General features: G+C 42.7%; 1 protein-coding gene across 1 annotated transcript in view; it reads left to right on the top strand.

Moving 5' to 3' along the window:
- The first annotated feature begins 259 nt into the window (after positions 1-259).
- Positions 260-26819, top strand: part of peak1 (pseudopodium-enriched atypical kinase 1) — a 112132-nt gene continuing 85572 nt past the window's right edge. Inside the window, exons 1-2 of the mRNA XM_080474737.1 lie at positions 260-535; positions 23601-23702. The gene's annotated coding sequence lies outside the window, so the exon portion shown is untranslated. The remainder of the gene's footprint in view (positions 536-23600; positions 23703-26819) is intronic.

Consider the following 26819-nt stretch of genomic DNA (forward strand, 5'->3'; position numbering starts at 1 on the left):
TCTATTTTGTTTATATTATTGTAATTCGTAATAATATTATTCGAAAATGTACAAAGTATCATGTAGAAAGTAAACAAATACAAACACTTGTTGAAGTAGTTACAATAATCATCAACAAGCTTGTTGTAAAAGGTTGTAATTTGATTTATTCATCAAAACTGGAGAGAAACACGTCTCATCTTAAGGTTTTATTCGTTTTCGTGATGACTATTCTACGGTGTAGTGCTTCTTTACGTTCTACGGTTCTTTTGGTGCACCCCCTCGTAAATTGCGCGCTCCCGCCGCTCCGTGGCCAGCCCAGTCATGAGCCCAGTAACCCGGTGCGCGCGCTCCCGCGGCAGCTTGCTGGAAAAAAGGAGCCACGCAGTGAAGAGAGAGAAAACCACCGGCGGCAGCCGACGGCTCGCTTCGCGCCCGCTTCACCCAGGACTCCCACCGTCTTCCTGCCCGGGACGACCCTGTCCACAGCGGGATTTTTCTTCACGGCTGCCGGGGACGCGTTAGCACCGAGCGGGAAGCAGAAGACGTCCGGAAGGTGAGTAAAAGTTAGCGGAGGGTTTTTCTTTCTTTCCGCCCCCCCGAAAATTGAAAGTGTCTCAGCCACAAGTCTCGTCAGTTTCCTTCGGGTGAAGTTCCAGTTCGTCCCGCAGTATGGAGGAGGGAGAAGAAAAGGAAGACGGGGGGGGGGGGACGGGGGGACGGGACGTGTAATTTAGCGAGTGTTGCTGTTTGCGGTAAACGTGACATTTGCGCAGAGCTCCGCTCCTGGATGTGCGGAGAAGTTTGCTCGCTCTCCCCGGGCCACTGATCGCCGGAACGCCGCGACGTGAGCGTGCAGCTGCCGCTGTCAGAGCTGCGGAGCGCCCGGGCTCAACAACCCTCAACCCCCCCCCCCCCCCCCCCCCCCCCCCATCGAAAGTTAGTCAACACGGCTGGATCTGAAGCAGAGGGTTCCCGGCGGGGGAGGGTCCTGGGGTCCATCACCCCCTCAAACCTTCATGGAACGTGACCCGGGAGGGAAATCAGTCAGTCAACGATCAACTTTTGACTTTTTATATCACAAATCCGATCCAACAAAGTGGTTCAACAACAACAACAACAACAAACACAAACAACAGTAATCCTATTTGACAAACACTCCCACACACACTAGGAGTAAAAAAAAAACAGTAAAGCATTGAAAGAGGGAAAAGATGACACAAGAATGCTAAAAGACACTGTCAGTAACCAATAAGTCATTTTTGGCTTTTTTCTGTGTGATATAGGATATTTCTTATTCACTATCATAAGATATTCTGTAATTGTTGCTTTAAAGAAATCCTTTCAAGATCAAATGCAATAATATATAAATAAAGCTACAATTCTTAGAAATAACTGATTTTTTTGTGTGCATTTGCTTATCAAAAGGAACAGGAAATGACGCTTATGAAAAAATTACTTGCGAAAGACAGAAAAGTATGAGATACTGTTTATAATCCTTGCAAATCATAATGTTATTGTAATACTCCACAGTATCGAGTGTTAACTTGATATCACGCAGGCCTACGTGCAGGTACATTTTGTCACCCATTAGTCTAAAATGCATGTTTTTGGGCTGTGAGAGGGAAACCGCAGGAAAGAGAACAGGGAGAACATGCAGGTCGCTCACAGACAGGCGGCTCAACCTGCACCTGAACCAGAGGACCTGAGAGCTGACAGGTTATAGATGCTTTATAGGCACATTCATTTATCGTACTGTTATTTTGATTGACAAGAGTCGTTTTCTTCTTCTTCTGAGAAATGAATTTGAAACGGGGGGGATTTAGTCAAATGCCTGCTATTAACAATGCAATGAATGTGGCTACAAATACTTGAGGTTTTTGACATTACTTTGTACTCACCCAATAACTGATCCTCACTCTTTATTTGTTGTCCTCCAGCTTTTTCTTCTTAATCAATAATGTAGTTGATTATTATCATCACATTATTGTTATCAGCCCTTATTGGCTTTGAAGTGAAACTGAAAGGAACATTTCTGCTGATACCACGTTTTCTAACAATTATCTCTCAACGCCTGGCGCTCGGTCACGAGAGATGAGTCAATCTGCATCTGCCAGGGGCTCCTCGCATTTGGACTGAACATGATAATGTGTGAGTTCCACTACAGAGGATGATTTATAATCCAAAATTAAACAATTACGTTAGCCTCTTTATTCGTGTATATACTCGTCATTAGATTGGTTGGAAGAACTCTTTCATCCAGTTACAGATGAGATTCACCAATGTGCCACACATTAATACTAGAACTTCTCTGCACCGTCAAAAAACACATCATTTAATATCGATTAAATGATGTGATAACATTTAATATCTGGCAGTTCTTCACTGCCAGATATTAAATGTTTTTCTTGCGGGGAAAAAGGGAAGAGACTCAATCACTGCCCTTTGTTTGACTATTCTACAGTCAGAAAATCTCAATAAATCCAATCAACCTCGTCATAAAAGGCTTAACTCGGGTTACGCAAAGCAGGCGGTGAGCATTCAAAGTATAATTTGATTGTGCATCCTGACGTAGCTTTGAGCTTTAGAGTCCGTCCCGTGTCTCACCTTTTTAAGGTTTAAAGGCTGGGAATCCCCTCATCTTTAACCTGTGGTTCCCGCCATTCAGCGGCGGAGCCGTGTGAACTGATGACCTGCATCGTCCCCCATGACAAACCGTTTTTTTATCAGCGGTGCACGTCTGTTACATAAACAAGCTGCTCCACATCATACCCGGAGTCATTCGTCTGGGAGCCGAGTTGTGGATGCAGCCTCTCTGCGGCGCCGCCTGTGAATTAGAAATTGACTGAAATTGCGGCGCACAGTGCCGGAACTCTCGCACACGGTTCACCACAAGTGCTGTATTTAAGCGTTGGACCCGCAGGTGACGTCTTAATTCTTTCTTTAATGAGCTCCACTTTGTGCACTCATGTGGGACTGCGTGCCGCCGTCCCTCGCGCCGTCCTCCTGTTGTGATTACCGCTCGCAAGTTGACAGTGTCAACAGAGCCCAGCGCCTCACATTGTTACTTCTTCACCTGCTTAAAGCAGACCGGCAGGGGGGAGGGGAGGCGAGGCAGATTTGCAGAGATTTCAGATCCCTGATAAACGCCCTGCGGATGTGCATCCCCCAGAAGTCTCCGGGACAAATATTAGTTGGATTGTTTCCTAGATTTCCGAGCTGTGGGGACATACCTGACATTCTTTCAGGAGAGCAGCAGGAAGGGCCTTGAATCACAGTGTGAGGGACTTGAAGAGATAAAGTCTTGGCGGTTGGAGCATGAAAAGTGAAAAGTTTTTTGACACTTGTCCTTCCTTGGTAACCGTCAAAAGCATTTTGATGACCCTTTGCCTTTTGTGTTTGCTGCAGGTGATCAGCAGCAGTGTTGATCTGCACCTTTAAAGGGATGACACAACTGCCACCTATATTACCTTTTCCATGACAATGAGCTCCTGTTGTGAATGTCATGGATAACGTATTGGCCCGCAGCAATGCCCTGAAACAGCAGTGCTCAAAATATGTTGCTGGTTAATCTGGATGGAACTTGTTTGTGTTTGCTAGAGAGATCAGTGAACCACAAATGTACCTGATCTAGTTTCCGAGTGGGTGTCGGCGACGGATGTCAATGAAACCAAGTCTGGTCTTTTAATTAAAGGTGCATGATGCATTGGAATGTGTGCAACCAAGTGGCATAGTTCATTTACACATGTTGCAAAAAGTCATGACTCACTTCTTTAGGTTAAACATGCACACATTCCTGGACTGAGAGATGACTCAGGTTTACACAAACTGCGGGACTTTTCTGGGAAATCATTTTCTCTGTTGGATAATATTGAAAAAAAGAAGAAACCTGTATGTTCATATTCAACATTTTACAGGAATTTTAGAGCTCAGGCTGTGGGTGATGTGCTGATTGTGTTTGACTATTGTTGATCTCACTGATACATATATATATATATATATATATATATATATATATATATATATATATATATATATATATATATATATATATATATATATATATATACCTCTTCCTGACATTTGCAATATTTCAGAAAATTTATTCCCGTTAAATGTTTAAACATTATTTCTGTCGGTCACAGCTGGAACAAATACACTCATATTTATGAACTTTGATGCACAACATGACAATGATAGCTCACGAACCTTTTCTCTGCTGAAAATACAGGCACATAAGTAAGTGATTTCTTCACCTGACAGAATGCACGTGTGCGTCTCAACCCCGAGAGAGATCTGTGGAGAAGGTGTCACATGACCAGCTGACCAGCTGACCCCTGACCTCTCCCCCCTTTCTCCGAGCCAGGGATCAAGTGAGGTAACAGGTGTGGCCTGAGGGTCATTAACACTCACGCAGGGCCTGATGGCAGGAGAGCAGTGAAGATCGCAGCTTAATCACCGTGTTTGTTTTGTTTTGGGTTTTTTTTTACTCACAAATGTGTGAGGGAAGTCAAAAAAAATATTTCATTTTGCGTTTGCCCATTCGTCATGTGATCACATAGTTACCCCTGAAACAACCCACAGCAGATTTTCGAAGGTCAGCGGAGCCCGATAAAGTGCAGCATGGGCTGGGAGCCATCTCTACAAAGTTCAGCTCTCCTTGCAATCAAGGCAGCGCTGGAGCCCAGCTATGCTTTGTTTTGAGAACTGCAGTCTTGATATAATTTGTGTTGGCAGCTTCAGGTCGAGGCTTTACACCGACTACATTATGCAGCGATCAGGCAACAACATTGCACCTACCAAAAAGTCAGGGTAATGTCATATGAGTCATCCAGGTGGGAAGACGTCAGGACAAATTAAAGTGAACCCCAGGGCTGCAGGAATCCTCCACATGTATTGTGAAAGCGCTTCAATTCCGCGAGAAATACCCCGAGCACATTTTTGGTCTCAAACTAAATTCTCTGATGACGATGGTGATTATTGTGACCGAGGAGGGTCACCACACTGCTAAAACCAGCAATCTGACCACAACAGCAGGGAATTGGCAGCAGGCGGTTTTAGTTAAAAGAGGCTTCAACAACAAGCGAACCAGAAAACCGGATGACATGTTGCCAAGTGCTCTTTTGCAAAGGAATCATGTATTTCATAGTGTTTTTGTGGAATTTCATTTCAAAAGTGTCTTGTTGAAACAGTCGGTCTTTCAACAACTTTTCATTTGTGTGGTGACTTTTGTATTTGTGTTGTGGTTTTTGTATCATGGTGACCCATGACACAGCACACACAGATAAAGCCACAGGCACTTTCAGTTGTTTGAAACACCTCGCCTGTGCTCTCCTTCTTCAGTCGGGCACTGTAGCTTAACAGTAGATGATGAAGGAGCAGCTTTCAGATCTCGTATCAAGCCAGAGGGGTCGTGCTCCCGTCTGGGTTTGTTTCCAAGGAAAGGTGCAGGGGATTATTTCTCCACTCACAAGTTGAACAGTTTTGGTCAACTTGGAAAAAGTTTATTCGCAGTCAGTAATTGAGATATCGTTCAGAAAAATTGCACATCTTTGTTTCTCCAGATAATTACTGCATTAGTTTTGTTTTCCATGTGGCCAATCCATTTATTTTGTCTTCAAAGTATTTGTTTGACTGTACGAGGAACGTTGACTTTGCAAATACTTGTATTATCTGTGAAACTCAAGGCTAAGCCTCTGCTGATAAGCTGTTAGTGAAACCTTGGAGATGTGAGTCTAATGAGCTGTTAATGCAGTAAAGGTGATTATTAAGCAATCGCACATTGAAAAACAATGAAACTATTAATAACAGCGCTTTGGGAGTGAAAATCTGACCTACTGTAATTTCAGTATGAGGAAAGTAATGTGTGGCAGGAGCAGTCAGAAACAGTTTGGCCTCCCGTTACTTCAATAACCGTCTGTGTTGCAGTTGCTTGGCTGTGCATGCAGATGAGGACCCAGAGCAGAGGTGATGACTCTTAATGACGGGATGCCACTTCTAACTCCGTGTCAAACTTTGTCCTTTCACCAAGGCGTGTGATTTAAAAGTGTGTCTGCTGCTCACGGGGCAGGCAGAGTTCAGCCATTCAGCACATCCCCGACGCATTTAATGGGCTAAAGCTGCTCAACCCGGTGATTTAATGATGTCAGATATTCTCTTCTCGAACACGATCGTGGGAGTGGGATAGTCGACTCCTGACCTCGCCGTCGTCCTGTGGGGTCTAAAAAGCAAAAGCAGATCCGGAGCCAACAGTGACGTAAGGCCTTTTCATGGTTGACGTCCAACAGACCTATTACCTGTACGTCTGCCTGTAAAAAGCACCACGATGACTTGCTTCATAGCTGATTCATGTGGGCCCTGTCAGAGATGACATGAGCTGCTGCTTTTGGTTGCCAGTGGAAGGCGAATTGTTGGCGCACATCTGAGTCAGACTAGATTTAACGTTCAACCTGCTACCACCTCAGACGGCTTCACGTAGAATAATATGAAACTTTTGACAAAGTCAGCTGATTTATTTTACCCAGCCATCTCTTAAATGTGTTAAATATTCAAGCCTTGAAAAATAGTTTTTCTGCAAGGCCATTCACACGCAGCACCACCAGTCCGGCCCCCAGTGGACTCCCTGACCCTGAAACCGGAGGCTGCAGTTGAAGACTCCTACAGGGGTCTGTTCCAGCTGGGAAGCATTCCAGGCCTCAGAGTTTCTGTGATGTTTTAGACTCCCAGGAAAGAATACAGGTTGCTGTCTCTTGGTACCCTGAGTGCTCATTGCTACAACAAATCTAAAGAGGCTGGAATTTTATCTGGACTATTGACAAATAATTAGCTTTTCTCAATGTTTATTGATTCTTCACTGCAAAGACCAAAGTTATTACATTTGCAACTCTTCCATTATTAGACTTAATGCTGTTTCTGAATCAGTTACTTGCTAATTGACTGTTAGGTCTGTCTGTAGGGCTCAGGTAGCTGTCTCTGATGCCCCCATATTCTGTGAAGTGTGTTATATCATTATTTGACCCTTCCTCTCAGTTGTCATTGGAGTCAGTCACAGGTGTGTGTCAGCTTTGCAAAGACCTCATAGAGTGAGTGGTTGGAGGGTCTGGCTGCAGCGTGTCATTGGAGAATAATTGTTTTTTGGGACTTTTCAGATGATTCTTTGATCTTCGCAGAGCAAATATGATCCCTGAGAGAAGCACTTGATGCACTGAGCAAGGAGTAGGGATTGGTCCGATCCAGTATCGGTATCGGGTTCCGATGCCAACGTAATTCAGGGATCGGAAATTTCCGATCCAACTTGAGGAGATTTCCGATCCATGAAGTCTCTACCGTGCTTCACTGTTGCTGAAATGACTTCACATGTGTTTCCCTGCCGGCTGCTCTGCTCGCTGGCTGGCTGTGGAACGAAGGCGGGTCTCAATGAGATGCGGACTAATGAGTCAGGAAATCCATTCCACAGTTTGCAGCCAGCGAGCAGGCACGCATAACAGCACTGTGGCTATCCAACTTTACATGACAACATGTCGCTGTTTGGACGTATTTTACGCTCAAAACACCACAAAGCAACACAGCAACGGGCAATGTTTGCAAAGCCGCTGTACAGCGAGGCGGCCGCTCTGCTGCCAGACGTCGCCATTTTTAAAACGTCAGCTCGCCGAGGAGAACGGCACTGACAGCGGCATCAAAACAATAAAAAGCAGCCCCTCCACGCTGCAGCAGGCGATTCAGACCTCCGTGAAGCTGCGTCCTACTCCACGCAAAACTCCCTGTAAATAGTCCCAATCGTTTGTGGTGCGTTAGTGCTGGAAACCATGCTGTTTATGCTGCGTTGCTAAAGAATTTCTCCAGGGATTAATAAAGTGATTCTGAGCTTTTAAAGACATAACAAGTCTATTATGAGATGATGACGTCACGCAGACCCCCACATTGTTCAAATTAAACAAAAATAGTTTGTACTGCTTCCTTTTCTGACCTTATAAGAACCTCAAGTTGTCTTTTGGGAGAATACATATATACATTCGTACATTTCCTACTTGGCTGTAGAGAGGAATTTATTACAGCCTCATATAAAATCAACAATAATGATACTAATAATATTAAAGCAAACAGAGCACTGGTATCGGAATAGTATCGGTATCGGCAGATATCCAAATTCAGGTATCGGGATCGGATCGGAAGTGAAAAAACGTGGATCAGTGAATTCCTAGCAAGGAGGCGAGGCAGCTCGGAGTGCGTCTCTTTAATGAAAACAAAGCTCCATTAGGTGACCTACTTGTTGCTGCTGTAAATTTGATCCCTCCTGCAGGCGAGAAGGTCAGTACTCTTATCTTGGCCAGCACGGAGTTCAATGCTCTACGAGGTGCAAAGCAGAAGTCCATTGTGGACTTAGTCCTGTTAAGTGACTTCATTGCTCCCTGAGCTAAACTGAGTGGTGAAAGTCTGCTTAATGATTATTGGTCTTATTAACTTCACTATTGGCTCCTCATTGGATTCATTGGCACATCTTTGTGTACAGAAAACTAGACCGCCACTGGGAGCGCCAGTGAATGCTTAATAGGGCCTGGATGGGAAGGATAATACATGATAATTCACTGTATACCACCATGTTAGTCATTTTCCTGCTTGAGTCCTGGGTTGCTGGAACCCGAAGGTCTTGGATCTTGATTGTGTGCATTGTGATTGAGAGATGGTTGACGGCCAGCGTGCGGTCAGTTGGCATCAGCGTCCCAGCAGGTCAGTGGTATGGCTAATATACACCTGATAGACTGCAGGTTGAACTGCAAATCTAGCTGAATATCCACAATAACGTCTGCATTTCTGTACTGGAGACCTTCAAGTACAGCGTCAGATATAGAACACTCACATTTTGGAAATTTTCTAAAAGGAGTAAACTGTGACGGAGAAAATGAGCCCTAATGCAAAAAGGATGGTTCTTGCAGGGGTTCTGAGTCATCTGACAATACTGAGGAAAAACCTGAGTGGTTTAGTGAGGAATGAAACTTTGAGAGCAACCAGCACACTCCAGCAACAATGGGGCCAAATCATCCTCCTACAGAAAACTGACTAATGCTTCAATAATAAAAATTCTTAACACAATCAATTGAGTTAATAATTTATCCAAGCTGTAGTTACAATCTCGGCACCAAATGTACGTAACCAGGCTCTTCTGCTAATGCTTTCGCATATTTGTTCATGTTTAATCTTAAACCACCAAGAACAACTGGCAGGAAATGTGGCTTCATTTGTTGCAACATATTCCCGTAATTCAAGATACTATTTTCCGGAGAGTGTTTCATGATTTCCTGACACCTTTTTTTTTTTTTTGTGGGGTTTTCCAAAGTCAAGCTTAAAATACCGGATGAATATGGATGTACATGATGCCCTGAGTCTTGGGCCTTTTCATAAATTTACTCCAATCCTGATGTCACCTTTCACTTCAGTAAAACTTTCCCAAAGTCTTGTTTGCGTTAGAGAGAAGACGCCAGACGGGCATTGTATTTTCCATGTTACTCCACCTGTGTGGAACAGACTACAGCATCCTGCCCTTTGTCCACTTAACTGTAAATGAGCCAAAACTAACTGGTAAAGTAGTTTGTTATAAGGATAGAAATAATGCAAAGTGTGCAAGAGCTTGCTTTCTTTTCTTTCTTTTTTTTTGGAGCCCATTTAGTTTACATCATAATGATTGATTGGAAACATCATTGTGGGGTTTTTTTTTCCTCCCAAAATATTTCCCTTCAAACGCCGCTCTTTACATGCCAGGCCACATCTTTTTGCTGTGTGTTTGTAATATAACCACCCACGCATATACACTTAGAACAATGCAATATAATCGTTCAAGCTTTATTTCTTTGTTGCATATCCTCCCCGAGGATCTGCTGCATGTAAAAAAAAAAAGTGTCTCTTCACGTTATCCAAGTGATAATGTCGTAAATGTAGTTTTGTTGGAGAAGTGTTGGTAAATTGTAAAGCGAGAGCAGCACAAACACTCGTACATGTGAACAGAAAACAATTGACTGCAACCTCAGTTTTCAAAACTCTTGAGCGCTGTGGTCGTGGAAACGAACATCGGAAACGCAACAAAAGTCCACTGTTTTTACTTTAAAACATTGTCATGTAAGCAGGCCTCCGATTGCTAAGAAATACACTCCATCTAACAAAATGAGGGGCCTCACAATAAAAGAAACGGATATTCCCAGGTCTGCTGTTTTTTGGTTTTTGTTGACATGTACAAATCTAATCTGGGCCAGTATCATTGCAGGAAAGCCTTCGGGCCCCTTGAGGGGATCCGGCCCATGGGATCCACTGATTTGAATGAACGAGAAATCTTTTTATAGCCTCTGATTCTGTAAGAAATGAAGAAACTGAAGAATCATAGCAAATGTTTTTATGTGCCAAGGAGGATCTCTTTGCTAGTTTTGCACTCACACGGTGACACTTTCTACCATCAAGCTGCCTCATTGCTCTGATGACAATTGTCCCTGTATAACTGATTGCCCGTGGGGGAGTTGCTCTTCAAAGGAACTCTGGCACATTGCTGTCTTCATGCAACTGAAAGCAATTGCATGACTGCAGAGCAAGAATCTAAGCTTCAATTAAATGATGTTAATGAGCATTTGACATAATTAAGACTCATCAATTTGACGGTATGGTGTACAGACATACAAAACATGCATTAGCTTTTCTACACCGTACACATGGGGGAGCATGCAGTTCCATACTAGATCATCGCAGTGTGCTAATGTGTAAGCACATCTGACTTTTAAGTAGAATGGGTGCTTTTATTACTTTAGGATTCAAATTCATTTCATTTAAAAACAAACACACTTTAGAGAGCTGTTCTTTTTGTGTTGTTGAAGCTGTTTGGATATTGCTCTGCTTTTACCAGCTTGTGTCAAATGTGTTGTGTTAGAAGCTTTCACAAAAGCTTTCAGTACATTTTAAGGGACTGCATCTGATCTTTCAGTTTTACACCCACAACTGGAATCAATAGCTGTCACTTTTTTGTCAGCCTAATTGAAATCTTGATCTGACTGTCCTGTTTTCCATGAACACTGAAGAAAGTGATCAGATTGATGTTCTGGTTTGTATTGACCGAGATTAAAATCTGATTTAGTCAGTGGATTAATCCCATAATGCTTTGCTCTGTAATGTTACTCCATTGACACGGTCACACGGTCACACATCCAGCCTTACCCAGAAGCTCGTCAGTATTGAAGATGGATTTGTTAGCTCAACCAAGTGAACGTGTTGCATTTCTTTTGAAACATTTGAAATGTCTTTTTTAAACACCAAAGAAACTTTATTTCACTTTGGAATCTGATCAGGAAAAAGTGTTTGAGGGCAGCGATATCATGTGGTCACAATATGTAGCAGATATGAACAGTGAAAAATAATTTTAAACTAACTGGAGAGAGAGATGACTTAATGTCAAGCCTTTTTATTATGACAAGGCTTCCATTACGACTATTTGTGTCCATGTATTGTGTGTCTAAAAAAAAGTTCCAAAACACAGTTGTTTGTATGTGAATTGGTTTAAAATCGGTTGTCCATCAATCCATAATGGAACTCAGACTTATGGACATATCTGCACATGACATTGCAGAGGAAGCGTTGTGTCGTCATATGCACTTGAGGCCACCCAGCACGTGTGCACACCTGCACGTGCACACATATCCGACTCTGTCGTCATGCATTTCTGGGACAGGTGAAAAAACAACAGTGCTCTTCAGTGCAGGCTTTTGATCTTGGAGAGAGTTGGCACCCGCTTGGTCTCGTGGCTCACGCTGCAGGGGGTTCACCAGCTGATACTGTGACTTTTACATCAGACCAATGTTACAGAGTTTCAGAACCTCTCCTGACGAAGCATTCCCCCTCTCCTTGTTGTTGTAAACCTTTTCATGGGCCGTCTCATCTTAACCGCCTCTGTGCTGAATTAAAGTCCATATATGGAAGGATAATCTCTTGGAAGATCGATCCACGGTGATGCATTTGCACAAGTATTTGTTTGAGTTAGGAAAAGAGCTCCGTGAGTGCTTGTAGCTGCATCCATGCCAAAACGACCACGGGCCAGCTGAAATGTGTTCAGAGCACTTTGCACCAAGTTTTAACCTCAACAATTCTCCCAGACACACTCTCACCATGCATCTTAAAGTAAGCCGCTCCATGTTGTGGTGAAATCTCTCCCACATACCTGGCTGCTGTAGAACTTGTTTACAGTGGCAGGCCTGCTATCGCAGATAATTTAGATGTGCCAGAGCTGTGTTGTACCCTTATTTTACACACTTTTTAACTGTTGTGGGTGGGCAACATCAGTCTGCGCTACGTTTCCTGCTATTTGAGGCTCCATATTGAACAATTTCCTTGTTGCATGGATGTCTCCTATAAAGTCTGGTCTCATAAATTGTTGATGAGATATGTGGAATCCGGGGTGCGTCACCGCTCTGCAACTCCACTCCTAATAATGGCTCTTCCTTACTTTACAAATGTATTAAACTTTACTCTCATGTTCTGAATTCTTAATTAGGTCAAGCAACTCACTTTTCTTCCATACAAATGTAAAACTCTGCTCTGCGTTTCTTTACTCATACAGTGACACCCCTTGTCTTTTTTAATAGGCGCTTCTAATCTCATCCTAACTTAGTGGCGACCAGGGATGACTTTCATGCCTGAGTGGCTTTGGTTGCTTCCAGCTGTAGCTGATTTGAGCAAGTGGCATGTCCTCGAGCTAATTAAAGTTTTATCACTGTTTTACACAGCATCACCCAGCAAGAAATTTTTTTTTTTCAAGGCTTCATGCTTTGATGACAGGACAGTGTTGGCTCGGAACTCATCGAGAATAATAGTGATTTATTTGGATGAGGAAGCTCACCCTGTAATAGTGTATGTATGTTCTGTTGATGAGAGCTTCTCATGCCTTTAGACTCAGACAGTCGAGGAAGATGGTTTCAGCAACAGTCTGCTAAAGGATCCGGATTTATAATGCTGTAATTAAAGTAGAACATTACCTCTGTTTAACCTGCTGAAATCGTCTTTGTCCTTTGGCTGCGTACCTCTGCGTTGTGACAGTGGAGGTAATCTGAGCGGACTGAAACACGTTTCTCAGGGTGATATGCCAGCGAAGTTAAGGCCACAAGATTGTTTGGCTAACTTGTATAGGTCACCACTGTCCCTTTGTTTGACTTGCTGAATTTTGCCAACAATGTTTGGAGTCTTTTACATTACTTTTGTTTTTGTTTGTATGTTATCATCTTGACACCATTCGTGCTCGGCGGAGCACCATCAGAACCACCCTCCCCAATCTGCAGGACGTTTACAACAAATCATGCAGGTTAAAGGCCAGGAAGAGTTTGAGTGAGCCCGCCCACCCCAGCCACAGACTGTTCTCCTGCTGCCGTCAGGGAGGCGTTACCGCTGCCTGAAGACAAACACCAAGAGAATGAGAAGGAGGCTCTCCCCTCAGGCTGTCCGACGGCTGAGCTTGAAACAATAAACTCAACTCACGATTCGCCACTTTGATTCATTGGTGTGCCTTAATGTTCAGTGTTATTAACATTACTTTAAATCTTTATTTTTCTAATCCTATTTCTTAAAATTGTTGTTCCAGTGTTGAACAAGTACATAAAACATTTCATGGCACATTATACTGTGTTTGTCTGTGATAAACATAGGACTTGACATTGTCATAAAGTTAAAACACTGGAAATCAGCTGACTCCATGTTAAAGATAAGGCCTCTTACAGGCAGGCTTTGATCACCACTTGTCTAATTTGGTTATGATTTTCCATAATGAAAGAAATATTATAATATTATTATATAGATGTTTACAGTCCATTTACTATGACTGAGAGCAGCGTCTTGCTGCGTTGCTACAGATTCACCAGCCAAGCGAACAATCATCCTTTGCACTATTTGCCACTTGGCATTCCAGGTTGGTCAAGACATTACGCAACATCCGCGGCCAAAATGCCCGCCGGCGTTCACCACCTCCCCGCTTGTAAACAAACATCCGCTGCCTGACCTTGCCTGACACAGCGAGACTCTTTTCCACAAATAGTCCTTTTGGTGCCGCTCAAATTAAATTTGCAGACTCACCTCATTTTCAAGTCACCCAGCTGAGTGAGGGAACATCTCAAATTACCTGCCCCGGTTCGCAGGCCCCGCTCTCACTCTCTGTCACAGTGCACACAGCCCCGATCACGCTGTGATCTCATTAGCGGTGATGGTTTGCGCTGTGTCTCTGCAGCGCGCTCGTTGTTTAGTGCGTGACATCATCTGGAGCTCAGGAAGATGGAAATGGCACGAAAACAAACTCTCTTTATCCTTGTATGTGGTCCCCACACGCGCGGTCAATACCAGGGCTATATCAGGATCGACAGGTCAGCGGGGCGTTCGTGGGTAAACGTCTGCAAGGGACGGGACGAGCGTGACGCGGCTGTCTGAGAATGGTGTGAAGGAGTGTGTGCAGCGCGGTGAGGAACGAAGAAATGACGGGTCTTAATCGGAGGGGACAAGCCAGTTTGTAGTCTGTGTTTAGGCTGGCTGCTCACTTGTGAGAGTTCAGTGTCGGGTTGTAATAGCAGGTGGGCGCTCTGCCTAGATATTGGCATTCAGCCACGAGGTTTTGAGCTATGGAAGGAAGAACAAGTAGAGGAGTACAGTGCTCTGCGATCTTCAAGTCCATTGACAGTAATAGAAGCCGTGCATGGACTGGCCACTGAGGTCAGAAAACAAGCTGAAGCTTTACTCTCCATAATTCAGTTCATTTTCCATATCTGGACTCTGAGACAACACGTTGTAAGCGGCTCAAACATAAGATCAGGTTTTACCTTGGCTTCTTTTTTCTGGCACACGTGTCAGTAGGAAAATTGAAAAGTGTTTGTTTTCTCTTCTGTAGAGGAGATAAAATGTAAATATAGAAAATATACCCTCGTGTATTGACTCTGGCATGCACAGGTCTCCCCCCACCCCCCCATCACTTCCTGTGCCAGAACATCTTCCTCTCCCCTGTGCGAGAATTAGAAGAGAACACCTGCACTGACACGTGACCGGGGACTGGGCAGAGATGTTAAGAAACTCTCTCTCTGTTTGTTTCTTCAAGACTCTGAGAAAGCAAAGTCACTCTTTGGATGTGGAAAGAGCACCAGAGAGGTTTGAAATATCCAGTTTTACTCGGCGCTTGTAATCATTTTTGTGTAATGTGCCATTGAAAAAGTCAAATGGGTTCACGTGCTGTGAAGTGTAACAAGAGTACGATTTGAAATGTCAAGAGGCAGCAAACAAAATTGGCTGTAACTGAGAACTTTTCAGACTCTCTTGTGTTTATGAAGAGCAGGGCCTGATTTATATGATAATCCGTCATTGAGTGATGTGCTTGTCTGCTCTCCAGCGCTGTCGGGAATCTACAGGCATCTTCAGACCGTAGCCAAATCATGTTTTTACATTTTATCTTGAAAACAACCACCATAATAGATTATTTTTTTAAGATCAGATGTGTGTTTTGATAGGCCGACAAGTGGAGTGCTTTGTGGAGTATCTTCTGTTCCCGAGCTACAATCAGACTGTCTGTTTCATTTCCTATTTCACATCTTCTTCGTTTAAGTAAATGAATCCCAATAAACTGACGGACAGTCACTGGACATCGTGGTGGGAAGGTAGAGAAATGGCGTCTCGCAAAACCAGTCAGAACTTTCCTCTAAAGAAGGAAACTAAGGTAGCATGTAGACTGTGAAAAACAACTTTCCATGTGGTGCTGGTCATATTCATACCGATTTCATATAATTTACCCCGAGATGCTGTGATTCTGCTTGGCCTGAGAAGAAATGCTGCTTACCGTCACAATGACCTCACTCGAGAAGCTTCCACTTTACCTCTGTTGTGAAGATAAAGGCTTCAGCAAGTGGAGCCAACCTGTTGAGCCTGAATATACACAGTTACATTTTGACTGTTTTCTGAGCATTTTACGTTTGTAGACCATTTAATTTACTTAATAAAAGTTTTGTTCGGAAAATTAGTCACTGGAAAAATCTCTCGAAATCACATTCAACAACCATGTATGTATCTCCTTGATATGTTGACAGCTCACAGTTAACTTAACGTGTATCAGTCGTTTGTGGAGCGCTTCACATGGATTTTATATTGACCACTGGATTTCATCATGTGTGGTGATAAATTGAAGACTATCAGCAGCATAGCTGTACCACATTAAAACATTAATGAAATGATGGCAATTCGCTTTGTTGACGTTATGAAGGTATGCAGGCAAGAACAGTTTATTGAAGACGAGGTTGATGGTATTCAGAGCTCTCTATTCTGTAGATGTCCTGTACAATCAACAGGGTTGTTCTGAATATAGAAATTTAATCAACTGTCCCATACGTCACAAAATACATGTTTAGAATATATAGATAGGCTGCAGCTAGGCATTTCATTAGGTTCTTATGTACAATCTAGTCTGACCCATCTCTGCCTTTAAAGGTGCATTGCTGTACAGTTTGACTTGAGGTTGATAGAGAGGTTTTACTTGAGCTATACGTTCATGTTTGAGGTTAATACTTTGCTCCAGGGTATGTTAATCACTGCGCCTACACTCACATATTCCCTTCTTTTAATTAAAATCTGTCTTTTCTTGCACACACTCATGAATCCCTAGTTACTCTCCAGCTAGTTAGTTAACCAGGACGTGCTCATTTACTTTCAACGTACAAGCAAGAAATAGATCCAGTGTGGAAGCGTGACACTAAGGAGGACACGCTTATTAATCAGGCTAACGCTCTCGACGAAAAGCTTTAATGAAGTGGTAGGTCATGAAAGAAGTTGATGCAGCTTGAAAGGACAGAAAGACGAATGAGGTCAGAGCATTTCAGATATTTTCCACGAAGACGTTACCATCTTGATGAGTTACTTTTGATTTTTAATCAAGTTTACAACAACAGGAAGCAGTTCGCTTAACATGGATTTCATCCAGAATATGCATAGAAGCTTTAGGAGCCGAATGTATTTATATATGGTACGTGGTGTATCGGGTGTCACAAGGTAATTGGTAAGAGGACTATATAGCGGGAAACTTTTCTTTGTTGGGCAGGTGTTCCACTCGGATGGACAAACAGCTTTTGACCTCTGAAGCGAGTGACACTAAGTTTTTGGATGTTAATAAAGTATAAAGTTGTTTAATCGTAATTTAGGACTCAGACTTTCATTCATCTGACACACCAACAATCGGCGTGTCAATTAAGTGTCTTGGTGTAGCATCTCGGTGGCTTGAAGCATTGGCTTGGCTGCTACAGAAGCACTTTACACCAACCTCTTATACCCATTTGGCTATGAACATATCAGTCAAATCAGTTCTACACCGAAGTATTTCTCTAGCTGTTGTCGGAAATGGGGGTGCGTGAGACACATTGTCGATGTTCTTTGTTGTTTTTGTGAGTAGCAAGGACATATTATTCCAATATCTTTTGGTAATTTTGTCTTCAGGATATTTAAATTTGGCTTCCAACTGAGCTTTTCATCAAGAGTGGTTCCTAAGAATGTGTTTACATGTACTTGTTGAATTTGTTTACCATTACTTTTAATGTGGGTTCTGACTGTTAATATCCCTGTTTCTAAAGATGACATATTTAGTTTTTGTCAAATTCATTGAAAGTTTTTTTTATTGTCAAACCATCTTTTTAATACTGTAAGCTCTTTTTCTACAATGCCTATAAGCATATGCAGGTCTTTTCCTGAGCAATAGAGGCCAGTATCATCAGCAAATAATATACAATTAACTTTTTCCACAATATTACAGGCAGCGTTTATATGTATACTAAATAATTTGGCCCCCAATATAGAGCCTAGTGGAACTCCATGTGTGATGGTCTCTTTGTTGGAATCAGCATCATTAATATCCACATACTGGTTCCTATTGCTGAGGTAGCTTTTCAGCCAAGTGTAAGCAGTACCCCACGTTAATTGTTGAATGGAAACACAGCAGAGAAAAAAGTATCAGCAGAGGATCTTTCTAAAGGTTTAATGAAAAACTTTCAGAATGAAGGAAAAACATTGATTCTGTTTCACATTTTGGCAAACGATCTCTGGTTGGCTATGCTCTTGTATGTGCGCAATAATGTTTCTTCCTCTCTTTTTTGTCATCATCTGCCTGCTTTCCCCAGGTAAGATCGTCCACATACATGATCTTCAGTTTTACTGCTAGTGTGACAACATTTAGGTCTACATGTTCTCAAAGTCCTTCACCTCTGACAAATGCTCTAATTTTACAAACTGTCTATGACGGCAAACAAATTTCCTCATTGTTAACTAAAAGAAGTCTGACATAATCATAATTCACCTCAAATTCCTTGTGAAGTGTGCTCCTCTTTAACTGCATTCCCACACACTCACAACCTTGGCATTATCTTTTACCCTTACGTCAAGCCATATCTGCTTTTCACCAACTGAAAAACAATGCTCAAAGATGACAAGCTTTTTACTATTTCACTGCCGCAACAGTGATTTTAAATAGAAATGTAAAACTCCTCGTGAAACAATAAGTAGTTTGAATTAACTTCTTAAGATCCATGCCACATACACAGACTACAACATACCAGAGAAGTCAAAAATAGACTTCATGTTCTTGCAGACATTAATGGGGCTCTCCAGGGAGCCTCAGCTTGATCCTGAGTGATGTCTTTAAGCCACCCCGTTGGGTTTACATCACTCCCATGCTTTATAACTCTTGCTGAAAGTCCGGACCGTTTTTAATGGTCATTCTGTGTCTTGTTTTCTGTTGAAAGCAGTTCTCTATCTCTTCTTTACGGATTGGAGTCTCTGGATCCGGGTAAGCCTGCAGATCTGCAATTAGTGCCAACCATAAACAACCAGAGTCCCGCTGAGCGCTGCCACGGGTGGCTGCTCTCGCAGCGACAATCTGGAGTTTCCCCTTTGTCCTGGGATGTGTCAGATGTAGAGCCAGCTGCCCACCCTGGGAGCTGAACAGCAGGCCGACTGTGGGGATAGAGGTTGGGAAAACAACGTTCAGACTGGGGATCATAGATGGAGAGAATATATAAATACGACAGGAGGAAGAAATAGGAATCTGGTAAAGATTGTGACGGACGAGTGTTATGTTAAGTACCACCAGACTCAGTTTCTGTCCTCCTGCAGAATCGTATTTAAAAATAACGTCCGATGGCATCTAAGGTTGATGCAAGACCTGGACTCCTGGATCCAATCGGATGCTTTTTTCTGCCTTGGCTCCAGAACAAGCAATCGTGACATCATGGTTAATGGACTACTGGGTCGCTCGCTATTTGTCTGGCTATTTGCGAGGCCGTGCTTATTCTTTTACAAATCACATATCTACTCAGTCACTTGTCACAGTCGACTTGGGCTGCAGGATGCTTCAGCCACGGCTTAATCTTTTTAAAACCGAGCCACAGTGGCTGAGTATGCTTGGATGACGTGTGCCAATATTTTATTTGGGCTATTTTCTGTGGCCATATTTTTACGATGAGAAATGTACCGCTGCTGTTGGTGCAATCATACATTTCAGAAGTATATAAAGAGGCCAGGGCTACACACTGGTGTAGAGATTGACATGAATGCCTCATATCATGGATGTGTCTGGTTTGAGTTCAGGCTTTGGCTCCCCCAGTCCCCAGAAACTTGCATTTGATGCTGATTAAGATGATTCTAGATTGTCTGTAGGTGTGACTTTCAGCCAGTGATGGACTGGCAACCTGTCCAGGGTGTGACCTGCTTCGCCCACATAGTCTGCTGCGATTGGCTCCAGCACCCCATGACCCCAAGTTGGATAAAGATCGATGGGTGGTTAAGGAGGCTGGATTTAAGCTCTCAAACTTTTTACTTCTTGTCTGGCATGTCAAACTTTCCAGGCTCACACAGAGGTCACGGTGAACTCGTCGCCGTCTTGGGAAACAGGGTCTTGGCCCAAAGACATGCTTCACGGACCACTGCAAACAGTCTCCTGCCTCTCCTGTGGCTTCCCAGCATACTTAGCCCGGACACTCAACAAGTCTAAATGCCTGAGAGGAACGCAAACATCTGTGCTGGTCATGCAGACACCGCAGCATTTTGCGAAGATTAAGGACCGCACTGTTTTCATTCTGCAGCGTCCGTATCATCTGCAGTCTCAATATCTTTTTTATTTGCCATAAAGACACAATTTGTACATAAAAAAGACAGTCCTGTAATCGATGATATTTGTCAAGGGTGAAAATAAGCAGTGCTTCACTGAGACATCATGTTCCCATTTTCAGAGACGTTTCTTACTTTGGAGCTCCAAAAGAGCAAATTTGTTTATGATTCAGATGTTTTTAAATCTTTTGCTGATAATTTCATTCTAGCTATATATATAAGGTGCTGTTTCCATTTGCTTTCTTTTTAAAACCAGTTTACTGCAAGCCTCTCTTATACACTGTTGCCACAAGAGAAATGCAGTATTGAAGGCTGGTAATTTGACATCAGCATTGTTGTGGTTTTGAATGTACCCTGAACCTTTTTGCTAAGGAGAAAACCAATTATTGAAAGAATAAAAGCTGGCATTTTGTTTAAACTCAGAATTTACTGCAGTGTAAAGCCGGATATTCTGCTCAAAAAACTCAGCCAAACACCTCTATATTTATCACGAGGGCTACATTAATATTAAAGCCCGAGAACTGTAATGATGTGTGGCAGAATGTGCCAAGAAATATCAGTCTGCCTTTCATGGATAGGAATAGTTTTGCCAGTTTTACTTGAAGTCACATTCTTTTGCCATGTCCTGTCTCCATGTATAACGGAGATAGTAATAAGCCGGCATATCTTTGAAACATGAGACGTTTCCAGCCAAATCAAGAGAGTGTCACATGTGGTTTGGGGGCGAGCATCATGCTAAAGTCTTTGATTTCAGGTTCTGTTGAACTTGGCATGTTCTCTTCCCACCGGGATCTCTGTGTCTCCGCCTGGCTTGAAGATCAAAGGCACGCCGCACATCCACGTTGTCCGCGGCTCATGTCTCACCCGAAGTCTCAGACTTTTTTGAAAGTTTTGGTCTCAGAGCGACCGTTTCCTAAATTTTCGTGTGTGAAAGTCATCAATCGAGGCATCGCAGCCTCATGAATCACGAGCCTGTGCAGCGCCCGTGGAGCCCTTGGAATATTCGCATGGCTTAAGGAGCCGGCGCACACTACAGAAGTGCCATAGTGATGCAGTCAAACAGATTGGTTCGCAGTGAGTAGCCACTTGCTGTGTTCGGCTCTGTCCTGATTGCCATCGCTCAGCGTCCATTAAAAGACACATGGAGCTGTTTAACTGTCTGCCTACATTAAAATACTCTAGCTGGCTGGCAATTAAGGCCAGAGGAAGGAAGTGGTCAGGACTAAATCCCAGAGTCAAAGAAATCCCTAGGGAGAATCAGCCTGGCTTATATTCAGCTCATGATATGGGAGGGAGGTTTTTTTTTTTTTTTTTTATCTTCCCCTTTTCTTACATTTGACTTGAAAAGTTTCTCAATTTAGTGCTCTTCAGTACTTTTTGGGATGTCACTTTTTCCGTCTGGTTGTCCTTTCTGATTATGCATGGCATTTACTATCTCTCTTAGGAAGGATAGACCAAGAGTCCCCGTCCAATTAGAGAGCTATAACATGCTCTACTAAAATGTAATTGGGTTATGATATACATATACATGAAATGTGACGAGGACAGGCTGACGCTACATTTGAAGCATCTGGCTTAAGCTTGAGACGTTGCTGTTTTTCTATGTCATTTTTATTGAGATGACCCGGTTTGGATGTGTGTTGTAGGTTTTGTATTTGTTTCATGGTTTTTGCATTTGTGTTGTTGACCACAGTGTTGCGGGGGGGGGGGTTAAATAGGTGGTGCTACATCGTCCCGCAGATGAGCGGGGCGATGTTCTCTCTGATGACTCGATGTCATCAGATAGAACATCTAGTCTGTGTTTTTTGCATTGCAATCACATGTGACATTATTACAAGATGCCTTGTCATTTTGTCTTGCCTGCTTCAAGAATCATGCAGAAAAGGGGTTTATCAATTATGAAAATAAGAGTGTGAATCCTTCCATGCGTCTGTGGATACTCACTCAAATATTGACCGTCAAACAACTCTCACACCTGGATGTGTTCTCACAGGCTGACCCTGTTCAACACCCCCCCCCCCCTCCTCGGCCCGCTGGCAGCCAATATTAGTGTTGGATTAAACATGAAAGGCTGAGTCGTGTTTACCAAGTGGACGCTCTTGAAACAAAAAAATAAAAACGCTTTTAGTGTAAACAGACTCCCCACCTCTAAGCCCTGGGCCGTAATAGTTTAAGGCCGCGAGCTGCGCGCCGCACTAACAATGCCTTATATAGCTGGGTTTCTCTGGCTGAGCAGAGTGCAGGATGAGAGGGCTAAACCCTGCCTGCAGGGATGAATTTAGGGCAGGGGAGCGGTTCATGTCTAATTTCTGTTGACTCATGGTTTTTAATGAGAATTGGGACGTGACAGTGTTTTGGAGAACGAGTTTGGAACAGCTCATTAGTCTGCTGGCATCATTATTGCATGCTGGATATTTTGGCAGGGCTGCTTGAGAGGTTGTTACGATTATCTCACATCAAGAGGGAGCAAAGTTTTTGTCAGGCTTGTTTCTCAGCGCAGTGTCATGTCGAGACTCCAATCCCCAATAATATATTTGTATTTTCTCTATTTTATGCGCAACTGCTTGGATCAATTGTAGATTAATTAACGGATGATAATAATGTGCCTGTGTTTTACTTTCGCTGCTCGTGGAATAGCATCATCATTGGTTTAGCATTCTGTCAAGAAAGCACACACCTTACAGGCTGGTATCGACTGGAATAAAAAGGCATATCGGCTTGGTCACAAATATGAATTTGGTGCTGCTTTAAATTGAAAAATGAGTTCCCTGAAAGCAAGGATGTTTTGGTATGCTATAATAGGGGTTTTCACTGTTTTTAACCATTTGCATTCATGCTGCTTTGCTTTACATTGGATTTACTAATGATTTGTCATGTTTTTATAAACTTAGTAGATAAGCATCACACACCTGTGTGGGAAGTCAAGGCATTAATGTTAATTCTTACGCTTGTTCTATAAACAGGCAGACCAATGTCCATCAAGCTTCCTGCTTCCATCTTGTGAGGATAAAATCCACAACATGAAATGTTCTGCTTATGTTTACGCAGGGGAAGATTCATAAAGAGCTTTATCTGACATCAATTCAAGCGTCACCAATGATTTTAACTCATGTATTTTACAATATTTAACAATAATTACATTTTGTTTCCTGTTGAACCAGTCAGTGCTTTATCTTTTGTAGACTGTCAGTTTTAGAGATAAATCTAACTTAATTTGTGTTTGTATTAACAGATTTATTTATTTTATTCTGAAATCAGACTAAAGTTGGCAGTTTGATGACTCAGTAACATTCAAAACAGCCCGAGGAAGGTTTTTATACTGTGTTTATATGATTATACATTTAAATATATTTTTTGCTCAGCGTTGCTGGCTCTACAAGCTGATTTTACCTTCTATCCTGGGCACACCGCCGGCTTCCTCGAAGCAGGGTCTCACCAGGTACATGACACTGACATTAAACCGACATCTGCCCTCCTTTCTCTTGCAGGAAGATTGTCTTTGGGCGCTAAGATGCCCCGCGGCGTCGCATGAGTCACCGAAACCCCCACACCATCGGTCTTTAGAAGGCATCGGGGAGCCACGTAGCCTGGTAGGTAAGCCGAGTCAGAATTTCTGTCTCCCTGCTTATTATGGTGCTGGGCTGCACAGCTAATCGCGTTACAACTGCTGTTTTAATTTGTCACGCTGAGCCACCGAACACACCACAAAACCCGCCTGTACCACTTCACATGCTGAGGGTTTCTTTAAGGAGAGGTTCCTCCTTTCTCCTTCAGCAAGCTTGGTCAGGCTCGGGAACCACTCCTGTTGTGGCCTGTCAGACGGGTTGATTTGGACAACACATTGGGTCACGACGGCGGCGTAGCCACTGTAGAAAACTCTTCAGCCTCCTCACCCTCACTTAGCTGGTGACACAAAAGGTTAGTCATGCTCACACAGCCCAAGTTTTTGCCGAGGTGGTTGTTTGATAGCTGTTTTGCCTTGTTGGAATCCCCCCCCCCCCCCCCCCCCCCCCCCCTCAAAAAAAAAACTCCTTCTCCATATCAATCTTCTTCTTCTGTGACCAGCACGCTCAGTCTTCGACACAGAAGTGCAACCACAACAAAGCCAGACCAGACGTGTCAGAGAGCCTCGTGGCCTCGCTCTCTGTTGTCTTGGCTCTCGTTGGTTATGGTTGTGCGTGTCTGTAACTTAGCCCATCTCGGCTTACACCGAAAACTCCCAGCATGCATCTCTCTCCCTGTGATTGCACACATGCACCAAGAGGAGAGGTCACGAGGGAGCCCAGGTAGGCTGCTCGTTTGTTTAAATGATTCCGACGATTCCTCTCCGCTTGCACCCTTCTGCTCTTCCTGGCAAGTGATTTCACCCTCCCTGACTTCATGACTTCATGAGTGTCGGTATTTCAAAATTGCAGCTTTACGTCACCTACAAAGCTACTGCTACTATTTCTGGGCATGTTGTTTTGCCCTGCTTTGCTGGTTATTGCCACCTCGTCTCAGATGACTGCCGTGGTGTGCTGTCTCACTAAATCCTCTTTGCGTTTACTGACAAGATTCTTGTCACTGCTTCTATAATTTCACGTTCACAGTACTTATTTCCGCGCGCCTCTCCCCCCTCTCCCTGACACATTTGATCTGATTTATGTGTTGTTCTGTTATGCAAATTGACTGTGTTTTCAACCCTGCAACACGGTATTGGTGGTGGATTATCTAACTTTTGGTGCGATAAATAATAGGTAATCATGTTGATAGTGTAAGGTGATTGTTTGCATCCATCATCACGGCTTTGTTTGAGTATTTTTCTTTGCATTTTAATGTGTCACTATAATGATTTACATTCACAGGTAATTAAACTGGTCAAATTCATTACTGGAAGTACAATGTGGGGCATACAGGTGAATTGTAACACAGATCTTACAATAGATTTCAGATGTTGGCTTTTAAAAGGGACAAGCTCCTTCTGAAGCCAGGCTCTCAGGAGGCAATCTTTCTCCTCGTGCTTATTCTGGCTGCAGTTTAAAGGGGGAATCTTTTCATTAAAAACATTTAATAACTTTTCATAAATGCCCATTAATAATTAAAAGTAAACAAAAAAATGGTAAACAACAGGATACCAGATACTATTCACCAAATCTGTAGAGAAATATATTACATTTGGAGCATGCTTTAACGCCACATTCAGACATATCGCAATTCTTCTTGTATTCTCACCGTTGAGTAGAAATCTTCAGTTCCCATCTGTTACAGTGAGTACTCTCTAAAGGGCTAAAGAATAATTGGTAGAATAATTGTGTTTCACTTAACATATTCCATGATTACTCCATCATGTGTAACCGTCAGCTCAGTATTGTCATTAAAATATTTCCTGTGCAAACAATTTGTTGTAAAATACTGTAGCAGATAATTCTGGTTTTCAAAGGATTTCTTTACTAGAAATTGTTCTTGCTCAACTAATTCTGGTCATCATTGGACATCTAGATGATGATTGAGATGAGATGAAACATCTCTTTTTTTCAATATGACCACTCATGTTAGAGTTTTATAATTAAACTTCTCCGCAGATACTCTTGGCTGGTTGTTAAATGGGCCCCTGTAACACTTATGTCATGACTTTGTAGTACATTGGGGGTCAGTGTTGAGTCACTGTAATTCCAGTCTGTTCTTGGCCTGTCGGTTTTGATTCTTTGTCTCGCATATTTGTTGGTAGCTGCATTGGTCCAAATTAGTTCCCGTGGGTAAATAGTGGACACCTGATTATAAGCTTGAATACACAGCAGTGTAGTAACCAAGATGATCAGCCATTGTTGTTCGCTATTCCTTTTCTTTGAGTTACGCCATCTTGTGGTACCAGCAGCACATCACGCGGTTGCCTTTGAGAATTCAGGGCTGTGGTTTTGTCTCATTGGGATGATTTATTAAAGTATTCTGGATTTGCACTCACAAATGACACTGTATACTGTACCGTTAAAAACCCTCAACCAAATTACACCCTTGTTGTACATCTTTCAACATGATTGTTTTCAACAGATTCTACTTGGTAGAATCGTCACTCATTAGAATTTGGCCTTGATTATCAGCTTGTTGTAGACGTCCATGAAAATCATCTGCAGGAGATAACTGGCAATACATCAGCTTCCTTGCATTCTGTATTCTTTATAGACATACAGTATATAGATTTCTGGACACTAACAGAATGCACCTGGAGAAAGAAGCCAAATCTCACTCAAATATTTAGGTTAGTTAATTTGTTGTGTAAGTCTCAACTACATAAAGATTGCAAAAACTGTGTATTTTATCATTACACTGCTGATACATTTTAACAGTATCAACTTGCATAAGTGGTAGAATATAGGTACTGGTAAATATATGTAGAAGAGAGAGTAAATTGGTTCAGACGTTTGAGGCTTTCCACCCCTCCTAATATTAATTCGATAGCAAGTGCAGCCTTTGATATCCTGTAGAGTGCCTGAACACTCAGAAAGTCTGTGTTTATTTACTGCCAGTATATATATATACGTGCAGATCCATCAAGATTACACACTGTTGACTCATGGAAGCTCTTTAAAGTTGCTGTACTTATTGATTGTCGCATTTCCCCTACTGCGATCGCCCTTGATAAATGGATTACATCGTGTCCGGTGCTTTTGCATCTCAAGCTACCATTTCAGCAATGTTCCCTCAAAGTGCTCTTTCCGCCCAGGCCTAAT

Source organism: Lipophrys pholis (genome assembly GCF_963383615.2).
Source record: "Lipophrys pholis genome assembly, chromosome: 11".
Lineage (NCBI taxonomy): Eukaryota > Metazoa > Chordata > Actinopteri > Blenniiformes > Blenniidae > Lipophrys > Lipophrys pholis.